Genomic DNA, 18,643 nt, shown 5'->3' on the forward strand with positions numbered 1-18,643 from the left:
AAAATACAAAAATTAGCCGGGTGTAGTGGCACGTGCCTGTAATCCCAGCTATTTGGGAGCCTGAGGCAGGAAAATCACTTGAAACTGGAAGGCAGAGGTTGCAGTGAGCCGAGATCACGTGACTGCATTCCAGCCTGGGTGAAAGAGTGAGACTCTGTCTCAAAAAAAAAACCAAATTGTTATTATTTTTTACATTGTCTTGTTTCTCCAATGGGGAGCCTCCTTCTGTCTCTTATAAAGTCACTTGCCATTGGATTTAGGGCCCCCCGACCCAGGGTGATCTCCTCTATATCTGCAAAAACTCGGTTTCCAAATAAGCTTCCATTCTGAGGGTGCAAGTGGGCACATCTTTTGGAAGCCACTATTTAACCCACTCTGGGGAAACTGAGGCAGGGGAGGACGCTGCTTCCCCAGACCACACAGCTCTCTTTTGACCCCAGGTCGGCCCCGGTCAGAGGATGGTGACGAGGATGAAGGTGGGAGCGGGCCCCTTTGTCCATCACTGAGAGGACAGGGGTCCCACATCACTGCCTCTTTATAGAATAGACTCTGATGAGGTGGCTTCAACCAGAGAAGGGTGATCAGTCTGCTGGCGTGGAGACCAATGTGTCCCGGGTACAGGGTGGCTGGGCGGACAGGGTGTTGGCTGCCTGAAGCCTTGGCTGGCGGGGGCCAGGTCATGAGCAGGCTGCCTCTGTGTTCCAGGGGTCCTGGCACCGGCCCCAGTGCCACCCATCTTGGGGCACCTAGGAGGGGCCCTGCTCATTTGGGCTTCCAATCTCCCAGGTTGACCCAACACACAGAGGAGGAGCGGTCACTCCAGGCTCAACACAGAATATCTTTTCCAGTGGATCCCACCCCTGTAGCTATTCAGAGGGGTGTAGGAGGATATTCCACAACTACTTTGTTGTTGTTGTTGTTTTTTGAGATGGAGTCTCACTCTGTCACCCAGGCTGGAGTGCAATGGTGTGATCTCAGCTTACTACAACCTCCACCTCCCAGGTTCAAGTGATTCTCCTGCCTCAGCCTCCCCAGTAGCTGGGACTACAGGCACGTGCCACCACACCTGGCTAACTTTTGCATTTTTAGTAGAGATATGATTTCACCATGTTGGCAGGCTGGTCTCGAACTTCTGACCTCAGGTGATCCAGCTGCCTTGGCCTCCCACGACTTCTTTGTAATAAGCAGTTTTAGGACAAAACATTTAGTCCAGGCTCCGTGGCTCATGCCTGTAATCACAGTAATTTGGGAGGCCAAGGTGGGTGGATCAGTTGAGATCAGGAGTTTGAGACCAGCCTAGCCAACATGGTGAAACCCTGTCCTTCCTAAAAAATACAAAAATTAGCCAGGTATGGTGGCGGGCACCTGTAATCCCAGCTACTCGGGAGGCTGAGGCAGGAGAATCGCTTGAGTCTGGGAGGCGGAAGTTGCAGTGAGCCAAGATCATACCACCTCACTCCAGCCTGGGCAACAGAGCGAGACTCCATCTCAAAAAAAAAAAAAAAAAAAAGAACATTAATCTTTTATTAGGTTCTGGGTTCTCTGTCCCCAACAGAAATAACCTGTAAAGGCCTGGTGTGGTGGCTCATGCCTGTAATCCCAGCACTCTGGGAGGCCAAGGTGGGTGGATCACAAGGTCAGGAGTTTGAGACCAGCCTGACCAACATGGTGAAACCTCGTCTCTACTAAAAATACAAAAAAATTAGCTGGGCGTGGTGGCACACGCCTGTAATCCCAGCTACTCAGGAGGCTGAGGCAGGACAATTGCCTGAACCTGGGAGGTGGAGGTTGCAGTGAGCCAAGATTGTGCCACTGCACTCCAGCCTGGGTGACAGAGTGAGAATTCGTCTCGAAAAAAAAAAAAAAAAGAAAAGAAAGAACCTGTAAAATCCCCATGGCAGCATGTGTCAAAAAGTGCAGCTTTGTGAGCCAGAATCTGTTTGTAGGAATTTATCCTGAGCTGGGAGGGATCCACATACATGTGCAAAGATCTGTGGAAACAAGATTGTTTACCACAGTGATATATGCTAGTGAGACACCGAGAAACCAAAATGTGCCAAACCAGGTGACGGAGCCATGACACGGAATCCAGACCCACAGACCATCGGGGTGGGGGCTGACTTCTGGCCACTGATGGGTGTAAGTGTTGGGGCCACCTGTAGAATGCATTATGTGGTGTGAATCCCTTAAAATACATATTTAGGCTGGGCATGGTGGCTCATGCCTTTGATCTCAGCATTTTGGGAGGCTGAACTGGGATGATCGCTTGAGCCCAGGAGTTTGAGAATAGGCTGGGCAACACAGTGAGATCCCATCTCTATATAAAAGTTGCAAAATTAGCCAGGTATGATGGCATGTGTCTGTAGTCTTAGCTACTCAGGAGGCTGAGGCAGGAGAATTGCTTGAGCCTAGGAAGTCAAGGCTGCAGTGCGTTGTGTTTGCACCACTGTGTTCCAGCTTGGGCAACAGAGCAAGACCCTGTCTCAAAAGAAAATTTTAAAAATACATATTTCAATGTGGAGGAAAAGATGATCAGAAGGATGTCTGACAGGAAGGTAAGAGAGGTTACCTCTTGACAAATGGCTCATGGGGTCTTCTTTTATTTTTCATAATTTTTGAAATTCTGCACACTGGACACCTAGTGTTATTTCTTAAGGCTTAAAAGAATTCCTCTGCAATGGTGTGGGACGATGGTGACGAATCCCTCAGCCATCTGCGGGGCGCTGCTGAGGGCGTGGGGGCATTTCTGTACGGTGAGGCAGAGCTGGTGGGCGGCCGCCTGCCGGCCCGAGGGAAGGATTTGCAGAGAGTAAAAGGGCAGTTTGAGGAAAAGGCCTCTGGGTTCCGTCTGGAGCTGTCCTGCTGGCCTTCACGGCCAGGGCTGGGCTTGGTCATCCTCCCGCACTTTCCATCTGGGGGGCGGCTGGCACAGGGTTGGGGCTGTACTCGCAGCTGGCCAGGGCAGAGCAGAGCGCCCATCCTCAGGGCCACTGACCGTTGGGTAACAAGAGGCCACAATGAGTGACTTGAAGCAGGAGCTGGAAGCCTCCCTCCTTCGGGCCAGCACCTCCCACCTGCCCAACCCTTGCAGGACTACCTAGTGGGGCTGGGCAGAGACCTCCTATCAGGTGGCAGCAGCAGGTGGGTGGACCCCAGGGAAAACTCCCACCTCCCAATCACTCGTCTAGCAGAGACTGGGAGCAGGTTAAGGAAGCTCTGCTGGGAGACAGCCCCACCTCAGCTAGAGGGGCTGAGGGTACAGTCCCCCTTGGGCCCCTCCTGACCACCCAGGTGGCCTTGGGGATGGCGTAGGGTCCTTCGTGGGCTCACTTGGTCTCCTTGTTCCTCACCCGGGGCCTGGTGCGGACCTGGGACCAGTCCTGTCTGAGCTAGTGACCATCTGTTTTGGATACCAGGGTCCAAGGCACCGGGCTGGCCCCTCAGCAACTGCACAGCTCGCCCACCTCCTGATGACGGTGGAGGAGTGGTGATTCTTCTTCCGCTAATTCCAGCCTCCTGCTGGGATGTCGTGGACATGGGCACAGGACCCAACTGTGCTGTGGATACGCCAGCTCACACTCCATCTCCTAGGCTCATGCACTCCTCCCGATTCAGCCTCCCGAAGTGCTGGGATTACAGGTGCGAGCCACCCTGCCCTGGCCCATCTATTCTTTTAAGAAACACTTGCTAGCAAGTGTTTCTTAACTCAGGGCACATCTGGTTTTGCTGTGTGGGTGGGAGAAGACCCCGACAACCCCTGGCCCTGCCTCAGCCAAGATCCCAGCCCTGCCCTCTCTCCCAGTCCTGGCACAGAGCTGGTGCCGGCAAGCGTATCTTAACATAAGTGTCAGGGAAGAGACCCCAGGGCAGAGTGCCGGAGAATGGAGCCCCTAGCCTTTCCACTGAGTTGGGCTTATGGCATTTGCAGCCCCAAAGGAAGGGAGGGACCAGGGGCACCAGGCCTGCTGTGGCCTGGGCTTGGGGGAGGCCTGGACCCTCTGGAGGCTCTGAGGACCCTGGGAGGTGCCCTGACCCCAGAAGGAACACTCCTGGCACTCAGGGATTGTCCCGCAGGAACTCATGCCAGGGCTGTCCCCGGGGTCCCCTCCCCAGCTGTGCTGAGGCCCCATGGGTGATGGGGTGGGGGAGAGGCCATTCCAGGACTTACCGTCCCTCCCTCAGTGCCACCTCCAACGGGGTCCCTGCAGTGTCCAGGAGGGGAGGGGCCCTGAGGCGAAGCGCAGAGCTATGCCCCAGTCAGGAAAGCCGCTCCCAGCGTCTTAACTCGCGGCACATCTGGAGTGGGTTTGCTGTGTGGGCAGGAGGAGACCCCGACCACTCCAGCCCCTGCCCAGCCCAGACCCCAGCCCTGCCCTGTCTCCCAGTCCTGGCACAGAGCTGGTGTTGGCAAGTGTTTCTTAATAGGCCAGGGCAGGGTGGCTCTCGCCTGTAATCCCAGCACTTTGGGAGGCTGAGGCCGGAGGATTGCCTGAGTCCAGGAGATGGAGACCTGCCCAGGAGATGGTGACATAGTGGCACCCCATCACTACCAAAAAATTAAAAAAAAAAAAAAAGTGCTGAAATGAATCAGTCTTGTAGGGGGTGTGAGATGAAGGGGACGCCCAGGAGGAGTGATGACAGGCCACCCGGGTCACACCCCACCTTGCTGGGGTAGCCCTGATGTCAGGGCCTTACCAGGTGGCCTGGTTCACCCCTCTCACCTGGGGCCTTAGGTAGTAGCCTAGTTGACTCCCCTCACCTGGGGAGTCATTAACTGACCCAGGCTGACTGACGTCCCTCACCTGAGGCCCCTGCCTGGGTGTTTCTGGGAGGATGGCGTGTCCCACGTGAGCTCCACCGCGGGCAGCTGGAGGGCGTGGGGCAGGACGGTGAGCCCGGGAGGGGTGTGGCCCTCCAGTCCCGCCCGCAGTCTCACACCGGCCCCAGTCCCTGCCCCGCGCGCTGACGTCACTGGGACCTCCCGATCCTTCGGCCCAGCCCGAGCTGCCCACGCTGCTGCACGGGGCGCGGTGCCCGACGAGGCCTTTGCCGGCTCCCGAGGGCGCGGGACTGCGAGGTAGGGGCGCGCTGGGAGGACTCCGGGGCGCGGGGCCGGGAGGGACCCCAGTGCCGGGGCAGGTGGGTAGGGGCAACTCCGGGTCCCGCGCGCAAGCCCCGAAGACGCCCAGGCGGCGGCGGCTACGAGCGCGCAGGGACAGCGGAGACTCGAAGGGCGCACTTGGCCGGAGCAAGGGAGCCCGGCGCCAGGGATGGTTTGCTGCAGCACCGCGCCGGGGTCTGCACAGCCCGGGGCGGGTCCCGCAGAGGGAAGAAGGGGCCAAGGAAGGGGCACGCGCCCCCTCCCCGCCATCGGCTCCCAGGCCAGGGCGACCTGCGCGCTTTCCGATGGGATCAAACTGGGGCCAGGGTGGGAATCCGGGGCCAGGCGCCCCGAAAGGAGGCATTTCCGGACTAGGGGGAGCCAGGTGGGTGCTGGACGTCCCCGGGGAGCCTCCAGGGCGCAGAAAATCTCATTGCGCCCAGGGCTCCCGGCAGCCTGTGTATGTGCCGCGGAGGGAGAAGGCTCCCTCACCCAGTTGATTGAGAAAGGCGGCGTGGGATATTACCCCTGCGGGAAAGTAAGACAGGTCTCAAAACCAGAAAAGCAAGGGAGGGGTGAAGTCGAAACGGCAAACTTTACAAAGGCCACCAGGGCCGGGGAGAGCAGTGAAGGGGGTCCTTTCTGCCCCCATCACGGGAGGGAAACACTGGGGAGAGCAGTCGGGTTCGCAGGTGAAGGGAGATACAGGAAGCCAAGCGCTCGGCCCGGAGGCCACTGCCCCTGTGGTCTAAGCCCTCATTTCCCCTCCTAGCGAACGGAAACCTTCTGAGAGGTATAAAACCCCGAACCCGTTGGTCTCGTTCTGCGCGGGGCTGCCTGAAGGTCTGGGCTGTCAGCTAATGAATAGCTCGATGCAGCTGCTGGGAGGTTTTTGCAAAGCACATTCAGAATAGCAAGAATTAGAGCGGTTTCTTGCCCGAAGGCTGGGCATCTGTGTGGTCAGATGGGGGAGAAGGAGAGCCCGGAGCTGTGCGTTTTAGGGCAGCCTGACCTTGGATACCTGGTTACTGGGGCAACCTGGTGGTCCCTGTTGCTTAGAGTGGTAGACCCTTCCCAGAGGGGCAGGTGGGGGCAGGACATGGATGTGCCTTTTCTAGTCTTTGGACAAAAAGAGAGACAAGAGGAGGAGAAGCCGCTACCCCACGGTATTCAGAGCAGGCAGGGGCCAGGTGCAGTGGCTCATGTCTGTAATCCCAGCACTTTCGGATCACCTGAGGTCTGGAGTAGGAGACCAGCCTGCAACCTCTTGCCTTCCAGGTTCAAGCGATTTTCCTGACAAACGTGGAGAAACCCGTCTCTACTAAAAATACAAAATTAGCCGGGTGTGGTGGTGCATGCCTGTAGTCCCAGCTATTTGGGAGGCTGAGGCAGAAGAATTGCTTGAACCTGGGAGGCGGAGGTTGCAGTGAGCCGAGATTGCACTTCAGCCTGAGCAACAAGAGTGTAACTCTGTCTCAAACAAACAAAAAAATAGCAGGGCAGGAACATGGGTGCTTTGGGAAAGGAGATGTCCCACCCTCTGTGCCCCATTGGAACACCTCTGCTCCAGGAGCTAAGCAGCTGGGGTCCCAATGTGAGGCATGGCTTTGAAACCAGGCCCCACTGCCCCCCAGCTGTGTCACCATGGGCAAGTCACATAACATCCCAGGCCTCAGTTTCCCCACCTGAAACACAGCAGTGGCACCTGCAATCCATGTGTGGCTTGGAGGACACAGACATGGCACCTGTTGGCTGCTGTCGTGACCATAATTAACAGAAGAAGGGGACAGACTGTGTCAGGGCCCAAAGAACAGAGAGGAACCTCAATTTGGGAGGGTCTCCTTTTTGGGGCATGGATGGGCTGATGAGCGCCAGAGGGTGCCGGGAAGCTGACCCGCACTAACTGTAGCTCCCTCCCCCTGGGTACCCCCAGGGCTCACATGCAGCTCTGGCTCTATGTGAGGAGTGCTCTCGTTCAGAAATGACCTGGCAGGATGGAAGGACTCAGGTGGTGGCTGACAGTGGGGACCAGGATTTTCCTGAATGACCCACAAAGACGACTGTGGCCACAAGACTTCTTGAGAGGAAATGCTGTCTGGGCAGACATTGTGCCCTGGACACCCGAGAGCTGCACCTGTGCTGAGGGATGCAGGGACCTATGTGTTCACATGCCCAGCTTGGAGCCTGTCACACCATTCTCTGGTCTGCATTGGGAGGAGGCTGTGTTTTCGGGTGTGTGTCTGTGTGTCTGTGTGTCTGTGTGAGAGAGAGACAGGCCTTGCTCTGTCTTCCAGGCTGGAGTGCAGTGATGCAGTCATAGCTCACCGCACCCTCGACCTCCAGAGCTAAAGCAGTCTTCTCCTCTCAGCCTCCCTAGTAGCTGGAAACACAGGCAGGCACCACCATGCCCAGCTAATTTTTTTTTTTTTTTTTGAGATGGAGTCTTGCTGTCACCCAGGCTGGAGTGCCGTGTTACTATCTCGGCTCACTGCAACCTCCATCTCCCAGGTTCAAGTGATTCTCCTGCCTCAGCCTCCTGAGCAGCTGGGATTACAGGCACGTGCCACCATGCCCAGCTAATGTTTTCGTATTCTTAGTATAGATGGGGTTTCACCATGTTGGTCATGCTGGTCTCGAACTCTTGACCTCGTGATCCGCTCACCTCAGCCTCCCAAAGTGCTGGGATTACAGGTGTGAGCCACTGTGCCCAACCTTGCCCAGCTAATTTTTAAAATGTTTTGTAGAGATGGGGTTTCCCTGTGTTGCCCAGGCTGGTCTCAAACTCCTGGACTCAAGTGTGGAGTCCCAGGAGGTGGTTATTTTTAGACCTTGCCTCTTACATCCTGTTGCTCCTCCAGTGGCGCCAGTGTGGAGCTGGCCTGACCACGCGTTCCTGGGTGGCCCAGGGTGGCTGACTCGGTGTTGTGTCTCTGGCTGAGTTTCCCGCGTAGATGCTCTGAGTTGCCTGTGTGCCCAACACTGCTTGCAGGTGTGCAAATGGCTTTCTATGGTCGTGGCTTCTCTGCGTATGTGTTCTGGCCCCCTGGAAAACTTGCTGAGCTTCTTCCTGGTTCTACGGGATTTGGTCCTCCCTGAATGACTTAGATGAGCCTGAGGTTTGCAGTTTGGGCCCAAGTCACATCTGGGACCGATGTAGTACGGCTTGTGAACTTTTGGTAAAAAGAAGGCATTTCTCAGCCGTGTGTGGTGGCTCATCCCTGTAATCCCAGCGCTTTGGGAGGCCAAGGCAGGCAGATCGCTTGAGGCCAGGAGTTCGACACCAGCCTGGCCAACGTGTTGAAATCCTGTCTCTACTAAAAATACAAAAATTAGCATGGTATGATGGCATGTATCTGTAGTCTCAGCTACTCAGGAGGCAGAGGCATGAGGATAGCTGGAACCCGGGAGAAGAAGGTTGCAGTAAGCTGAGATTGCACCACTGCACTCCAGCCTGGTGACAGGCAAAAAAAGGCATTTCTCATTTCCTGATGCTTTGCCTGGGGTGGGAGGGTCTGCTGGCAGGGAAGCCCCTGACCAGGGTCTTTAGGTGGTCATGGGGGTGTGGGTGCTGGCAGGAAAGCCTCCTCGAGAGTAGGGGAAAGTCTGTGTGTGAGGACCAGAGTTGAGAGGGGTCACTGTGTTAGAAGTCAAGATGCCGGTGAGTTGTGTTACTCTGGGCAAGTGGCTTTCCTCTCTGAGCCCCAGTCTCCTGAGCTATGACACGGGTGAATCCCAGGATGGCCATGGAGGTTGGACAGGTGTTGCATCAGAAAGTGATTTTGGGGCTTTGCAAGGTGGCAGACACAGAAGGAGGGATGTTGGCCAGGGCCGGTCCAGGTTGCCCGCAGGTACTGATATCTTTTACCATCTCCTCCTCTGGAAAGCTGGGGCACAGACCCTCCTGGGCATCTGGAAGGCCCTGGGCTGCTCCAGAGAAATAATGTATAGGCCCCTCTCCACAGAACAAATCGTTCTGCGCTGGCCACGGCACCAGGGGAATGATTTGGAGGTAACTGGGTGGTGATGGTGCTTGCTCCGCGCAGTGGCAGTGCTGGTGAGCGGAAGGTCTGGGAGCAAGGAGCCGGCAAGCAGGTTGTGTGACCAGCACCCAGAGACAAAAATAGGCCGGTGAGTCTCGTATGGTGTCAGGTGCTCAGGGGCTGGCTGAGCGCCTCCTGCTCCTGCTTGGGACAGCCGGGCTCTGGGAGGAAGGCAGGTGGGACCACACCCATCTCACCTGGGAGGAAACTGAGGCACAGTGGGGTTAAAAGAGGACCAAGCGCTCTGGGTATGGTGGCTCACGCCTGTAGTCCCAGCACTTTGGAAGCCCGAGGCGGGCAGATCACGAGGTTAGGAGTTGGAGACCAGCTTGGCCAACATGGTGAAACCCTGTCTCTACTAAAAGTACAAAAATTAGCCAGGCACGGTGGCAGGTACCTATAATCCCAATTACTCGGGAGGCTGAGGCAGGAGAATTGCTTGAACCTGGGAGGCAGAGGTTGCAATGAGCTGAGACTGAGCCATTGCACTCCAGTCTGGGTGACAGAGAAAGACTGTCTCAAAAAAAAAAAAAAATTCTTTAAAAAAACAAAAGAGGATCAAGCTCATGCCAGAGTCCCCGGGGCTGTCGAGGGCTTTCCGGCTTCAAGGGTTTCTTGGGCACCTCTTCCGTGGAGTCCCTGAGGGAACTCTGAGATCTTGCTGGAGGCACTGCGTCTGCACCCTGACACCTGGCCCGGCTAGGGCAGGAGATGGGCTTTGTGGAGCTCTGCACCCCACCCCTTGCCACAAGCTCAGCCGTGGTTCCCCACCTCACTCAGAGAAAAGGTTAAAGTTCTTCCAACAGCCTCCCGGCTCCTGCGTGACAAGGCACCATCTTCCCCGATCTCGTCCCCTGTTCTCTCTCCTGCTTCGTTCCAGCCACACTGGCCTCCTCTGGCTGTCCCTGGAGCCCCCAGACGTATCTGCCATGGGCCTGTGCACAGCCCCCTCTGTCTGGGACAGTCCGCCCTTCCTCCCTGCTGCCTTCTTGCTCAGAAATCCCACCTCAGCGGGGTCCACTCTGATCACCCTCTCAGAAATGGGAGTGCAGGCCTGGCACACCTCCGCCCCTGCCCGGCTCTTCAGGGAGGTGGTGTTTTTGTTGTGGTTTGACACAGCGTCTTGCTGTCATCTGAGCTGGAGTACAGTGGGGTGATCACAGCTCACTGCAGTCTTGGACTCCTGGGCTGCAGAGTCCTCCCACCTCAGCCACCTGAGTAGCTGGGACCACAGGTGTGTGCCGCCACACCAAGCTAATTTTTTTTTTTTTTTTTTTTTTTTGAGACAGAGTCTTGTTCTGTTGCCCAGGTTGGAGTGCAGTGGTACGATTTCGGCTCACTGCAACCTCCACCTCCTGGGTTCAAGCGATTCTCTTGCCTCAGCCTCCCGAATAGCTGGGACTACAGGTGTGCACCACCACGCCCGGCTAATGTTTACTTTTTTTTTTTTGGTAGAGACACTATGTCACCCATGCTGGTCTTGAATTCCTGGGCTCAAGCAGTCCTCCCACCTTGGCTCCCAAAAGTGCGGGATTGTAGGCGTGAGCCACTGCAGCCGGCCAGCCTTTTATTTTTCCAGTAGAAACTGTCACTTTGTAACCTACCATATACACGATTTACTTAGCACTTCTGCCATCTGCCTTCCTGCTCTGGATCTAAGCTCCATGGGGCCAGGGACCTCTGTTTTGTCTACTCATGCTGGCGAAGCCCTGGCATGGGGCCCAGCACCCAGGAAGCCCTCAACTACAGATGTCACTGTCATAGATCCATCTAACGGGGCCACAGCGTGCCTGATGCAACGCTGTCTCTGGGCGTATCTGTCGGGGTGCTTATGATGAGGTTAGGATTAGGACTGTGGGTTCAAAAGGTGGCCTGCCCTCACCATGTGGCTGGGTATCTTCCAGTCCCTCAAGGGGTTGAATAGAACAGATGGCAGAGGGAGGAAGACTCACCCCTCATTTCCTGCCTCGCCACTGGAGCTGGGACAGCTCATCCTCTCTTGCTTTGGGACTGGATGTCCGCCATCGGCTGCCCTGGTTCTCAGGCCTTCAGACTTGAGCTGAGTTTCAGTCACACCTCGGGCTTCCCTGGGTCTCTGGTGTGTAGACAGCATGCTGCAGGCTTTCGCAGTCTCTGTGGTCCTGTGAGCCGATTTTCATAATAAATCCTTATTTTATTATGTATTTATTTATTTTGAGATGGAGTCTTGTTCTGTTGCCCAGGCTACAGTGCAGTGGCATGATCTCGGCTCACTGCAACCTCTGACACCCTGGTTCAAGCAATTCTCCTGCCTCAGCCTCTTGAGTAGCCGGGATTAGAGGCACCTGCCACCATGCCCAGTTCATTTTTGTATATATTTTTTAGTAGAAACGGGGTTTCACCATGTTGGCCAGGATGGTCTTGATCTTCTGATCTCAAGTGATCTGCTCTCCTCCACCTCCTAAAGTGTTGGGATTACATGCGTGAGCCACTGTGCCTGGACCTTATTTTATTTTTATAGAGTAGGGATGGGGGTCTCTCTGTGTTGCCCAGGCTGGCCTTGACCTCCTGGGCTCAGGTGATCCATCTGCTTCCTGGAGTACTGGGATTAAAGGCGTGAGCCACTGCACCTGGTCATAATTTCATATATAATCTTAATATAAGATTGTATAGGGCCGGGCACAGTGGCTCACACCTGTAATCCCAGCACTTTGGGAGGCCGAAGTGGGTGGATCACCTGAGGTCGGGTGTTTGAGACCAGCCTGACCAGCATGGAGAAACCCTGTCTCTACTAAAAATACAAAATTAGCCGGGTGCCGGGTGTGGTGGTGCGTGCCTGTAATTGCAGCTACTCAGGAGGCTGAAGCAGGAGAATTGCTTGATACTGGGATGCAGAGGTTGTCGTGAACCGAGATGGCTCCATTGCGCTCCAGCCTGGGCAACAAGAGCAAAACTCCGTCTCAAAAAAGAAAAAAAAAAAGATTTTATATGAGATTTAGTGAAAAAAAAAATATATATATATAATATATATATAATATATATTATTTATAACTTATAATACTTATTTTTTTTATGTGGAATCTCACTCTGTTGCCCAGGCTACAGTATAGTGATGTGATCTCAGCTCACTACAACCTTTGCCTCCTGGGTTCAAGTGATTCTCCTGCCTCAGTCTCCCAAATAGCTGGGATTATAGGTGCCCAACCACTGTACCTGGCAAGTTGTTATATTTTTAGTAGAGATAGTGTTTTACCATGTTGGCCAGGTTGGACTTGAACTCCTCACCTCAAGTGATCCACCTGCCTCGGCCTCCCAAGTGCTGGGATTACAGGCATGAGACACCTTGCCCAGCCTATTATTTTACATATATTGGATAAATGAATGAACCCGTGTGGGCCTACCCGGGGACCACCCCCCTCCACCGGCCTCTTTCAGAACCACTGATCACGCATCTCTCAGCTGCTTCTGGCCGACTTGGGTCTGTCCTCACGGCTCCCCCTTGCTCATTCGCTGGCCCCCTGCAAAACTTGCCCATTATAGCCCTTTCCAGGGCCACGGAATCTGGTCCTCTCCATCATCGGTGCATCTGATGTTTTTTTTCTTCCCCTGCGGTCCAGGAGCAACAATTCCACCCTGGTGTGAACCCGCCAGGACCGCCCTGTTCACTCCAGGAGTCCAGGAGCAGGAATTCATCCCAGCGTGAACCCACCAGGACCACCCTGTGCACTCCAGGTGGCACAGGAGTGAGACCCATGCTGAAGTCTGGTGGGGGGCATGGGAGTCTGGGCACAGGCTTGGTCTGTGTAGAACCCAAGTGATCCCAGCAAGGTGAGGCCTGGCTTCCCGTAGTGATGGGAACCATGGTGCTTGAAAATCTGTGTGTAGGCCGGCCGTAGTGGCTCACGCCTGTAATCCCAGCACTTTGGGAGGCTGAGGTGGGTGGAACGTGAGGTCAGGAGATCGAGACCATCCTGGCCAACATGGTGAAACCTCATCTCTATTAAAAATACAAAAATTATCTGGGTGTGGTGGCACACACCTGTAGTCTCAACTATTCGGAAGGCTGAGGCAGGAGAATCACTTGAACCTGGGAGGCAGAGGTTGCAGTGAGTGAGATGGCGCCTCTGCACTCCAGCCTGGTGACAGTGCAAGACTCTGTCCAAAAAAAAAAAAAAAAAAACAAAATTGGGGTGTTCAGGCCGTGCGGTAACTCAGATTTGTAATCCTAGCACTTTTGGAGGCCAAAAAGGGAGGATTGCTTGAGTCTAGGAGTTCGAGATCAGCCTGGGCAACATGGTGAGACCCTTCTCTACAAAAAATAAATTTGCTGGGCATGTTGATGCATGCCTGTAGTCTCAGCTACTCAGGAGGCCAAGGCAGGAGGATTGCTTGAGCTCAGGAGTTGGAGGCTGCAGTGAGTCATGAGTGCACCACTGCACATCAGCCTGGCCAATAGAGGAAGATCCTGCCTCATTTAAAAAAAAAAAAAGGCGAATGTGGTAGCTCATGCCTATATCCCAGTGCTTTGGGAGGCCAAGGCAGGTGGATCACCTGAGATTAGGAGTTTGAGACCAGCCTGGCTAACATGATGAAACCCCGTTTCTCCTAAAAATACAAAATTAGCTGGGTGTGGTGGTGCATGCCTGTAATCCCAGCTACTCAGGAGGCTGAGGCAGGAAAATAGCTTGATCCCGGGAGGTGGAGTTTGTAGTGAGCCGCTTCCGTGCCATTGCAGTCCAGCCTGGGAGACACAGTGAGACTCCATCTCAAAACAAGCAAAAACTTTTATTATTTTGAGATATGTTCCATCAATACCTAGTTTATTGAGGGTTTTTAGCATAAAGGGCTGTTGAACTTTGTTGAAGGCCTTCTCTGCATCTATTGAGATAATCATGTGGTTTCCGTCTTTGGTTCTGTTTATGTGGTGGATTACATTTATAGACTTGCGTATGTTGAACCAGCCTTGTATCCCCGGGATGAAGCCTACTTGATCATGGTGGATAAGCTTTTTGATGTGCTGTTGCAATAGGTTTACCAGTATTTTATTGAAGATTTTTGCGTCTATGTTCATCATGGATATTGGCCTGAAGTTTTCTTTTTTTGTTGAGTCTATGCCAGGTTTTGGTATCAGGATGATGTTGGTCTCATAAAATGATTTGTGGAGGATTCCTTCTTTTTGGATTGTTTGGAATAGTTTCAGAAGGAATGCTGCCAGCTCCTCTTTGTATGTCTGGTAGAATTCGGCTGTGAACCCGTCTGGACCTGGACTTTTTTTGGTTGGTAAGCTATTAATTGCTGCCTCAACTTCAGACCTTGTTATTGGTCTGTTCAGGGTTTCGACTTCTTCCTTGTTTAGGCTTGGGAGGATGCAAGTGTCCAGGAATTTATCCATTTCTTCTAGGTTAACTAGTTTATGTGCATAGAGTTGTTTGTAGTAATCTCTGATGGTGGTTTGTATTTCTGTGGAATCTGTGGTGATATCCCCTTTATCTTTTTTTATTGCATCTATTTGATTATTCTGTCTTGTCTTTTTTATTAATCTGGCTAGTGGTCTATTTTGTTGACCTTTTCAAAAAACCAGCTCATGGACTTACTGATTTTTTGAAGGGTTTTTGTATCTCTCTCTTCTTCAGTTCTGCTGATCTTAGCTATTTCTTGTCTTCTGCTAGGTTTTGAGTTTTTTTGATCTTGCTCCTCTAGCTCTTTCAATTTTGATGATAGGATGTCAATTTTAGATCTTTCCTTGCTTCTCATGTGGACATTTATTGCTATATATTTTCCTCTAGAGACTGCTTTAAATGTGTCCCGGAGATTCTGGTATGCTGTGTCTTCGTTCTTGTTGGTTTCGAAGAACATCTTTATTTCTGCCTTCATTTCATTGTTTATCCAGTCAACATTCAAGAGCCAGCTGTTCAGTTTCCATGAAGCTGTGCGGTTCTGAGTTAGTTTCTGAATTCTGAGTTCTAACTTGATTGCACTGTGGTCTGAGAGACTGTTTGTTATGATTTCCGTTCTTTTGCATTTGCTGAGGAGTGATTTACTTCCAATTATGTGGTCAATTTTAGAGTAGGTGTGATGTGGTGCTGAGAAGAATGTATGTTCTGTGGATTTGGGGTGGAGGGTTCTATAAATGAGTTCGTGTCCTTTGTAGGGACATGGATAAACCTGGAAACCATCATTCTCAGCAAACTGACACAAGAACAGAAAATCAAACACTGAATGTTCTCACTCATAGGCAGGTGTTGAATAATGAGAACACATGGACACAGGGAGGGGAGCATCACACACTGGGGTCTGTCGGGGAAATAGGGGAGGGACAGCAGGGGGTGGGGAGTTGGGGAGAGATAGCAAGGGGAGAAAGAGGAAGGCAGCAAATCACACTGCCATATGTGTACCTATGCAACAATCTTGCATGTTCTTCACATGTACCCCAGAACTTAAAATGCAATTAAAAGAAAAAAACAAAAACTTTGAGGGCTGGTGGGATTGTAAACTGGTGTGACCTTTCTGCAAAGCAGTTTGCAATACAAATCAAGATCCTTCAAACATCTGCATGCAGAATTTTCCTTTTTAGGAATCTGTCCTGAGGCGATGGAAACGTATACTTCTGTACAAAGATGTTCATCATAGTGTTTTTGTGCAGTGGTTGAAAACAGAATTTTAATTTAAAAAATTTTAAATTTGTTGTTTTTTTGCCAGGCATAGTGGCTCACACTTGAATCCCAGCACTGTGGGAGGCCAAGGCAGGTGGATCATCTGAGGTCAGGAGTTCGAGACCAGCCTGGCCAACAGGGTGAAACCCCGTCTTTACTAAATGTACAAAAATTAGCTGGGCATGGTGGCAGGCACCTGTAATCTCAGCTACTTGGGAGGCGGTGGCAGGAGAATCACTTGAACCTTGAACTTGGGAGACGGAGGCTGCAGTGAGTTGAGATTGCATCACTGCACTGCAGCCTGGGTGATAGATGAGACTCTGTCTCAAAAAAAAAAAAAAAAAAAAAAAAAGTGTTTTTTTTTTTTTTTTTTTTTTTGAGATGGGGTCTCACTGTCTCGTCCAGGCTGGAGTGTGGTGGTACCATCCTGGCTCACTGCAACCTTCACTTTTTGGGCTCAGGTGATCCTCCCACCTCAGCCTCCTGTATTGCTGGGACTACAGGTGCACGCCACCACGCCCAGCTAATGTTTTGTATTTTTAGTAGAGATGAGATTTTGCCACATTGCCTGGGCTGGCCTGAAACTCCTGGGCTCAAGTGATCCACCTGCCTCAGTCTCCTAACGTGCTAGGATTACAGGCATGAGCCACTGCACCTCGGCCAAAAATAGCATTTTTGTAGAATGTTTAAGGATTTGGAAAATGCTCATGATATACTAAACAAAAAGATATAAGATTATATATGCAGTTGGATCTTAGATTTGTGAAATATGTTTGGAGAAAGAAAATGTAGAAAGCTCTGGGTTGGGAGCGATCGCAGCGGAAATTCAGTCCCAGACCCTCTCCTCATCTAAGCCGGTATGTTCTTCTGGAAAAAATATACCTATGTGTATATTTGTATGCACACATGTATATACAGTGGTGTCACATTTTTCCCAGAAGAAAATGTATGAATTATATATCTAAAATTTCTCTATGAATGAGCACATATACATGTATTTTCCAGACAAATGTGTAAAATTGGAGTTAATGGGCCAGGCATGGTAGTGAGTGCCTGTGCTCCCAACTACTCAGGAGGCTACTGTGAGCCATGATTGTGCCACTACACTGCAGCCTGGGCAACAGAGAGAACCATTCCCTTTAAAAAAAAAATGCCAGGTGCAATGGCTCACGCCTGTAATCCCAGGACTTTGGGTGGCAGAGGCAGGTGGATCACTTTAGGTCAGAAATTTGAGACCAGCCTGGCCAACATGGTGAAACCCCATTTCTACTAAAAATACAAAAATTAGCCAAGCATGTTGGCAGGCATCTGTAATCCCAGCTACTTGGGAGGCTGAGGCAGGAGACTTGCTAGAACCTGGGAGGTGGAGGTTGTAGTGAGCCCAGATCACGACACTGCACTCCAGCCTGGATGACACAGGAAGCCTCCATTAAAAAAAAAAAAAAAAAAGCGGGGAGAGGTCTGTGTGCAGTGGCTGATGCCTGTAATCCCAGCACTTCAGGAGGTTGAGGAGAGAGGATCGCTTGAGCTCAGGTGTTTGAGACCAGCCTGGGCAACATAGTGAGACCCCATCTCTACAAAAAATAAAAAATAAGCTGGGCATGGTGGCACACACCTGTAGTCTCAACTACCTGGGAGGCTGAAGGAGGAGGATTGCTTGAGCTCAGGAATTGGAGGCTGCAGTGAGCTACGACTGTGCCACTGCACTCCAGCCTGGATGACACAGCGAGACCCATCTGTAAAAAAGAAATTGGGGTTAAAGAGAGTATGGGGCTGTTCATTCTCCCTGCAAAAGCAAGGCTGTTAGGCTGGGCGTGGTGGCTCACAACTGTAATCCCAGCATTTTGGGAGGCTGAGGTGGGTGGATCACCTGAGGCCAGGAGTTCAAGAAGACCAGTCTGGCCAGCATGGCAAAACCCTGTCTCTACTAAAAGTACAAAAATTAGCTGGGTGTGGTGGTGGGTGCCTGTAATCCAAGTTTCTTGGGAAGCTGAGGCAGGAGAATTGCTTGAACCCAGAGGTGGAGGTTGCAGTGAGCCAAGATCTCACCCCTGCACTCCAGCCTGGGTGACAGAGCAAGACTTCATCTTAAAAAAAAAAGGGCTGGTTTCCTGGCTAGGGCCAGCAGGTCTTGCAACTTGATGGTCTGCAGAGAAGTGGGTTTTGCGTGTCTAGCTCAGCTCTCTAGAGGAAGCCTGGTCTGAGAGCTGCTGATTCATAAGTGTATATTCGTATGTCTTTAGCTGTGACTGCCTTGCTGCATTATTTATGCGTCTCACTTCTCTGGTTTCTGGTTCATTTCTAGCCTCCCCCCACAACTGCCCCTTTGCTTTTATCTGTTCTGTGAGGCTTCCCCTACCAGGCCCGCTCCCCACCTGCCCTTGCAGGTTTCTCAGGCTCGGGACTGAGACATAAGCGTTGCCCAGAGCCAAGCATGCAGTGGCGGCTCCCAGGCGTGTTCCTGATGAGGATGGGGATGCGCAGCTGCTGCTCTGGGTCGGAGCCTTTGGTTTGCAGGGTGACTTTGTTGTGGTTCTGCCAGCCCCACCCCCCTGCTGCCTGTTGTCTCCTCCCCACCTGGTCTGTCCTGGGCATTAAAATCTGCTGTTGCCTCTCCACGTCTCCCTGCTTCTAGCTAGTGGGGTTTGGCATGAACACCTGCTCTTACTGCTTCTTCTGGGTCTCAGGGCCCTCACGTGTGTCCTGGGGACATCTGGGTGCTGTTGGGGGTGCCTGGCCCCCCCCAACATATGCTTCTGGGTGCACAGGGACCTGTCAGGAAAGCTTGTAATTGGGATAAGAGCTGCCATGATGAGGGTTTCTAGGTGTTTGGGGGGCCCTAGGTGATGGGGGCCCCAGATGGTGGGGCC

General features: G+C 52.5%; 1 protein-coding gene across 6 annotated transcripts in view; it reads left to right on the forward strand.

Annotated features, from left to right (window-relative positions):
• Positions 1-18,643, forward strand: part of AMZ1 (archaelysin family metallopeptidase 1) — a 38,229-nt gene that overhangs the window by 6,056 nt on the left and 13,530 nt on the right. Inside the window, exon 1 of one of the 6 annotated variants that reach the window (XM_032259583.1) lies at positions 4,474-5,077. The exons of 4 other annotated variants lie outside the window; for them this stretch is intronic. The gene's annotated coding sequence lies outside the window, so the exon portion shown is untranslated. Of the gene's footprint in view, positions 1-4,473; positions 5,078-18,643 lie in introns of those variants that run through there. One more of the 6 variants, XM_032259579.1, reaches the window with a different exon arrangement.

Source organism: Sapajus apella, unplaced genomic scaffold, assembly GCF_009761245.1.
Source record: "Sapajus apella isolate SASKATOON/1434 unplaced genomic scaffold, GSC_monkey_1.0 scaffold110, whole genome shotgun sequence".
NCBI classification, from domain to species: Eukaryota; Metazoa; Chordata; class Mammalia; order Primates; family Cebidae; genus Sapajus; species Sapajus apella.